The following is a 7,613-nucleotide window of genomic DNA, read 5'->3' as shown; positions in this document are numbered from 1 at the left end:
TTGTGCGCAGGAGGGTGGATGTGCTGGAAATGAGATGTTTGAGGACAGTGTGTGGTGTGAGGTGGTTTGATCGAGTGAGTAACGTAAGGGTAAGAGAAATGTGTGGAAATAAAAAGAGCGTGGTTGAGAGAGCAGAAGAGGGTGTTTTGAAGTGGTTTGGGCACATGGAGAGGATGAGTGAGGAAAGATTGACCAAGAGGATATATGTGTCAGAGGTGGAGGGAACAAGGAGAAGAGGGAGACCAAATTGGAGGTGGAAAGATGGAGTGAAAAAGATTTTGTGTGATCGGGGCCTGAACATGCAGGAGGGTGAAAGGAGGGCAAGGAATAGAGTGAATTGGAGCGATGTGGTATACCGGGGTTGACGTGCTGTCAGTGGATTGAAGCAAGGCATGTGAAGCGTCTGAGGTGAACCATGGAAAGCTGTGTAGGTATGTATATTTGCGTGTGTGGACGTATGTATATACATGTGTATGGGGGGGGGGTTGGGCCATTTCTTTCGTCTGTGTTCCTTGCGCTACCTCGCAAACGCGGGAGACAGCGACAAAGTATAATAAAATAAAAAAATATTAGGGAGTCATGACTATCTAGTAAATAAATGTAAATATAAAAAAGTTAATAGGAAGTAGGTGTAATACTGATTAGAGGATATGAGATAACTTCAAAAATGATTGGATGCAAAAAGTACTTTAACTCATAGAAAGATATTATGAATTTCATAACCTCACTAGATGAATCATAAGTTACATATAGAAACAACCTGAAAAGGAAAATTATTTTTTTCCTTCTTTTCACTTCTTCCTTGATAGTAACTTGGTACGAAATCAGACCATACCATATCTCCAGTACATAGAAATATTGACATAGTGTTTGAATTTGCAGATCAGTGAGTGGAATAAGCAATGCTGTCTCACCACCTCCAAATGTTGCTCTTGGTGAGAGTAGTTCTGTTGCTACAGGAAGCTCATCTTTAAAATCAGATAGGGTATGTTTATGATAGTTCTACATATTGAAATGGTATGTTTATGGTAATTCCATGTTATAAATGGATATGTTTATGATACTTATGAATTTTAAAACAGGAATATTTATGATGTCTCAAAGCACATAAATATATAGTAAAGAAAAAGTTAAAATGGAACAATATATTGTATTATGATTAAAAGTAAAGGCTCAACAACTGAAATGTTTTGAATTATTTTAGTTATTTGATGAGGGAATAATGAAGAGTATGCTTGAGAGTTTTCAGTTTTCACAAAAGGCTGCCCATGTTGCGTGGAAATAGGAGAGTAAGGAAAGGATGATATGAATATAGATAGGTAATGCTAACCCCATAATGTCCCACTAAGTTATCCTTTCCAACCCTCAGAATTCACTTTTCAGGTTTTTAAAAAGAATCATTTTATTTATGTGTTCATAAAGCAATGAAATGAATAATTTTTTATTTTTTTTCCACTGGTTTCACTGTAAGAATATTTAGAAATTTTGTAGATGTTCCACGACATTTTGTTTAAATAAGATGCAAGTGAGTTTTAAGTGTGCTGCCATAATGCATGTTTTATCATTTCTTTTACCAACACTGAAGTATTGATTACTAATAATTATTATGTTCTTTATTATATAAAGAAAATTTCGTGTTATAATCAGTATCATTCATTGATGATTCTAAGATAACAGAAAAACTGTAAAAGTTTGTAAAATTACCAGCTCTGCCAATCAGATGCAGTGTCATCAGAGTCAGAAGAGTGCTGCTAATGCTGCTTCCACTTTTACTAAAAAGATCTTTTTCTGTTAGTCTTGATTAAATTTTGAAGCTGAAAAAGCCTGAGGGCACAAAATCTCTCTCAAAGGGTTCCAAAGACAGATCATCATCGTCAAATAATTCAGGATTATCATCTTCCTTGTTCTCTAAATCTAGCTAAAAGCTGCTCAATTTTCTTCCTAGATAAATTGGTGTAGCTGAAGGATGGCTGAATGGGGAGAAAATATTGCACACTGCCATCTCACCCACCACTCAGGCTCAGTGCATACCTTTGAAATTGAGGCATGAAACTAGATATACCCAGATATGTCCCCCTAGCATGCATGAATATGCATGTGGAGGCATTAATGGCTTAAAGCACTTATTATTATGTATTTAATGAGTGATTTCTGCAAATTATTTTTCCATTCAAAATTTCTAAGTATTTTTATCCCCCCCCCCACACACACACACACACACACATGCATATTGAAGTGGAAGTGAGTCACAGGGTGGGGAAGGGTTGAAGGCTCTGGGAGCGTTGAAGAATGTGTGGAAGGTGAGAAAATGATCTCGGAGAGCAAAAATTGGTATGTTTGAAGGAATAGTGGTTCCAATTATGTTATATGGTTGTGAGGCATGGGCTGTAGATAGGGTTGTGTGGAGGAGGGTGGATGTGTTGGAAATGAAATGTTTGAGGATAATAAGTGGCGTGAGGTGGTTTGATCAAGTAAGTAATGAAAGAGTTAGAGAGATGTATGGTAATAAAAAGAATGTGGTTAAGAGAGCAGAAGAGAGTGTATTGAAATAGTTTAGACACAATGAAAGAATGAGTGAGGAAAGATTGACAAAGAGGATATATGTGTCAGAGGTGTAAGGAAGAAGGAGAAGCAGGAGACCAAATTGGAGGTGGAAGGATGGAGTGAAAAAGATTTTAAGCAGTTGAGGCCTAAACATACAGGAGGGTGAAAGGTATGCAAGGAATAGAGTGAATTTGAACAATGTGGTATACTGGGATCACTGTGCTCTCAGTGGATTGAATCAGGGCATGTTAAGCATCTGGGATAAACCATGGAAAGGTCTGTGGGGCCTGGATGTGGAAAGGAGCTGTGATTTTGGTACCATGGAAAGGTCTGTGGGGCTTGGAAGTGGAAAGGAGCTGTGGTTTTGTTGTATGACTCATGACAGCTAGAGACTGAGTGCGAATGAATGGGGCCTTTTTTGTCTTTTCCCTAGCGCTACCTCGCTGGAAGGGGGGATGCTATATCATGTATGGCGGGAAGTGACAAGAATGGATGAAGGCAGCAAGTATGAATATGTACATGTGTATATATGTATACATGAAATGTATATGTATGTATATGTCCATGTGTGGGCATTTTTGTATATACTTGTGTATGTGGGTGGGTTGGGCCATTCATCGTCTGTTTCCTTGTGCTACCTTGCTAACATGAGAGATGGCAATTAAGTATGATAATAAAAGAAATGAAAATATATATTTGTATATTATTATTTATATTTTTTTTATTATACTTTTACACGGTCTCCTGTGTTGGCGAGGTAGCGCAAGGAAACAGACGAAAGAATGGCCCAACCCACCCACATGCACTTATATATACATAAACGCTCACACATGCACATATACATACCTATACATTTCAACATACATATACATACATACACATGTACTTATTCATACATGCTGCCTTCATCCATTCCTGCTGCAACCCCACCACACATGGAATGACACCCCCCCTCCCCCCCGTGTGCGTGCAAGGTAACGCCATGAAAAGACAACAAAGGCCACATTCGTTCACACTCAGTCTCTAGCTGTCACATGTAATGCACCGAAACGACAGCTCCCTTTCCACATCCAGGCCCCACAAAACTATCCATGGTTTACACCAGATGCTTCACATGCCCTGGTTCAATCCATTGACAGCATGTCAACCCCGATATACCACATCGTTCCAATTCACTCTATACCTTGAACGTCATTCACCCTCCTGTATGTTCAGGCACTGATTGCTCAAAATCTTTTTAACTCCATCCTTCCACCTCCAATTTGGTCTCCCACTTCTCGTTTTCTCCACCTCTGACACATATATCCTCTTTGTCAATCTTTCCTGTCATTCTCTCCATGTGACCAAACCATCAAACCATTTCAATACACCCTCTTCTGCTCTCTCAATCACCCTCTTTTTATTACCACAGATCTCTCTTACCCTTTGATTACTTACACGATCAAACCACCTCACACCACATACTGTCCTCAAACATCTCATTTCCAACACATCCACCCTCCTCCGCACAACCCTATCTATCGCCCATGCCTCACAACCATATAACATTGTTAGAACTACTATTCCTTCAGACATACCCATTTTTGCTTTCCGAGATAATGTTCTCGCCTTCCACACATTCTTCAACATGTCCAGAACTTTCACCCCCTCCCCCACCATGTGATTCACATCTGCTTCCATAGTTCCATCCACTGCCAAATCCACTCCCAGACATTTAAAACACTTCATTTCCTCCAGTTTCTCTCTATTCAAACTTACCTCCCTACTTAACCTAATACCTTGCTCTTCTCCACATTTACTCTCAGCTTTCTTCATTCACACACTTTACCAAACACTGAGTCACCAGCTTCTGCAGTTTCTCACACAAATCGGCCACCAGCGCTGTATCATCAGCGAACAACAACTGACTCACTTCCCAAGCTCTCTCATCCACAACAGACTGCATACTTGCCCCTCTTCCCAAAACTCTTGCATTTACCTCCTTAACAACCCCATCCATAAACAAATTAAACAACCATGGAGACATCATACATCCCTGCCACAAGCCTACATTCACTGAGAACCAATCACTTTCCTCTCTTCCTACACGTACACATGTAGGGTGTTTTGGTCGAGGTGGTGTTGCAAATTGAGTATGGAAAACAGAGAAGAGGTAGTAAAAGCTTTGCGGAAGATGAAAGCCGGAAAGGCAGCGGGTTTGGATGGTGCTCCAATGGAATTTATTAAAAAAGGGGATGACTCTATTGTTGACTGGTTGGTAAGGTTGTTAAATGTATGTATGACTCATTGTGAGGTGCCTGAGGATTGGCGGAATGCTTTCATAGTGCCATTGTACAAAGGCAAAGGGGATAAAAGTGACTGCTCAAATTACAAAGGTATAATAGATTTGTTGTGTATTCCTGGGAAATTATATAGGAGGGTATTGATTGAGAGGGTGAAGGCATGTACAGAGCATCAGATTGGGGAAGAGCAATGTGATTTCAGAAGTGGTAGAGGACGTGTGGATCAGGTGTTTGCTTTAAAGAATGTATGTGAGAAATAGAAAAGCAAATGGATTTGTATGTAGCATTCATGGATCTGGAGAAGGCATATGATAGAGTTTATAGAGATGCTCTGTGGAAGGTATTAAGAATATATGGTGTGGGAGGCAAGTTGTTAGAAGCAGTGAAAAGTTTTTATCGAGGATGTAAAGCATGTCTATGTGTAGGAAGAGAGGAAAAGTGATGGGTTCTCAGTGCATGTAGGTTTGCGGCAGGGGTGTGTGATGTCTCCATGGTTGTTTAATTTGTTTATGGATGGGGTTGTTAGGGAGGTGAATGCAAGAGTTTTAGAAAAAGGGGCAAGTATGCAGTCTGTCGTGGATGAGAGAGCTTATGAAGTGAGTCAGTTGTTGTTCGCTGATGATAAAGCGCTGGTGGCTTATTCATGTGAGAAACTACAGAAGCTGGTGGCTGAGTTTGGTAAACTGTGTGAAAGAAGAAAGTTGAGAGTAAATGTGAATAAGAGCAAGGTTATTAGGTACAGTAGGGTTGAGGGTCAAGTCAATTGGGAGGTAAGTTTGAATGGAGAAAAACTCGAGGAAGTAAAGTGTTTTAGATATCTGGGAGTGGATTTGGCAGTGGATGGAACCATGGAAGCAGAAGTGAATCATAGGGTTAGGGAGGGGGCGAAAATTCTGGGAGCCTTGAAGAATGTGTGGGAGTCGAGAACATTATCTCAGAAAGCAAAAATGGGTGTGTTTGAAGGAATAGCGGTTCCAACAATGTTGTATGGTTGCGAGGCGTGGGCTATGGATAGAGTTGTGCGGAGGAGAGTGGATGTGCTGGAAATGAGATGTTTGAGGACAATATGTGGTGTGAGATGGTTTGATCGAGTAAGTGATAAAAGGGTAAGAGAGATGTGTGGTAATAAAAAGAGTGTGGTTGAGAGAGCAGGTGAGGGTGTTTTCAAATGGTTTGGGCACATGGAGAGAATGAGTGAGGAAAGATTGACCAAGAGGATATATGTGTCAGAGGTGGAGGGAACGAGGAGAAGTGGGAGACGAAATTGGAGGTGGAAAGATGGAGTGAAAAAGATTTTGAGTGATCAAGGCCTGAACATTTAGGAGGGTCAAAGGCTTGCAAGGAATAGAGTGAAATGGAACGATGTGGTATACTGGGGTCGACGTGCTGTCAATGGATTGAACCAGGGCATGTGAAGCATCTGGGGTAAACCTTTAAAAGTTCTGTGGGGCCTGGATGTGGAAAGGGAGCTGTGGTTTCAGTGCATTATTACATAATGGCTAGAGACTGAGTGTGAACGAATGTGGCCTCTGTTGTCTTTTCTAGTGCTACCTCGCACACATGAGGGGGAAGGGAGTTATTTCATGTGTGGTGAGGTGGCGATGGGAATGAATAAAGGCAGACAGTATGAATTATGTACGTGTATATATATGTATATGTCTGTATATATATATATATATATATATATATATATATATATATATATATATATATATATATATATACGTTGAGATGTATAGGTATGTATATTTGCGTGTGTGGACGTGTATGTGTATACACGTGTATGTGGGTGGGTTGGGCCATTCATTCGTCTGTTTCCTTGCGCTAACGCGGGAGACAGCGACAAAGCAAAATAAATGAGTAAATAAATGTTTAATATGTTTATGGATGGGGTTGTTAGGGAGGTGAATGCAAGAGTTTTGGAAAGAGGGGTGGGTATGCAGTCTGTTGTGGATGGGAGAGCTTGGGAAGTGAGTCAGTTGTTGTTTGCTGATGATGCAGCGCTGGTGGCTGATTCATGTGAGAAACTGCAGAAGCTGGTGACTGAGTTTGGTAAAGTGTGTGAAAGAAGAAAGTTGAGAGTAAATGGGAATAAGAGCAAGGTTATTAGGTATAGTAGGGTTGAGGGTCAAGTCAATTGGGAGGTAAGTTTGAATGGAGAAAAACTGGCGGAAGTAAAGTGTTTTAGATATCTGGGAGTGGATCTGGCAGCGGATGGAACCATGGAAGCAGAAGTGAATCATAGGGTGGGGGAGGGGGCGAAAATCCTGGGAGCCTAGAAGAATGTGTGGAAGTCGAGAACACTATCTCGGAAAGCAAAAATGGGTATGTTTGAAGGAATAGTGGTTCCAACAATGTTGTATGGTTGCGAGGCGTGGGCTATGGATAGAGTTGTGTGCAGGAGGGTGGATGTGCTGGAAATGAGATGTTTGAGGACAATCACCAGTCCTTTTTCAGCACATAAATCTACAAGCTCTTCACCATTTCCATTTACAACACTGAACACTGCATGTATACCAATTATTCCCTCAACTGCCACATTACTCACCTTTGCATTCAAATCACCCATCACTATAACCCTGTCTTTTGCGTCAAAACCACTAACGCACTCATTCAGCTGCTCCCAAAACACTTGCCTCTCATGATCTTTCTTCTCATGCCCCGGTGCATAGGCACCAATAATCACCCATCTCTCTCCATCAACTTTCAGTTTTACCCATATCAATCTAGAATTTACTTTCTTACACTCTATCACATACTCCCACAACACCTGATTCAGGAGTAGTG

The 7,613-nt window shown here is 40.8% G+C and overlaps 1 protein-coding gene across 2 annotated transcripts in view; it reads left to right on the top strand.

Moving 5' to 3' along the window:
• The first annotated feature begins 726 nt into the window (after positions 1-726).
• LOC139749878 (uncharacterized) overlaps positions 727-7,613 on the top strand; it is a 206,869-nt gene continuing 199,982 nt past the window's right edge. Inside the window, exon 1 of one of the 2 annotated variants that reach the window (XM_071664251.1) lies at positions 727-985. The gene's annotated coding sequence lies outside the window, so the exon portion shown is untranslated. The remainder of the gene's footprint in view (positions 986-7,613) is intronic. The other variant, XM_071664250.1, reaches the window with a different exon arrangement.

This window comes from Panulirus ornatus, chromosome 8 (genome assembly GCF_036320965.1).
Source record: "Panulirus ornatus isolate Po-2019 chromosome 8, ASM3632096v1, whole genome shotgun sequence".
Taxonomy (NCBI): domain Eukaryota; kingdom Metazoa; phylum Arthropoda; class Malacostraca; order Decapoda; family Palinuridae; genus Panulirus; species Panulirus ornatus.
This window is presented reverse-complemented; position numbering and strand designations above follow the sequence as displayed.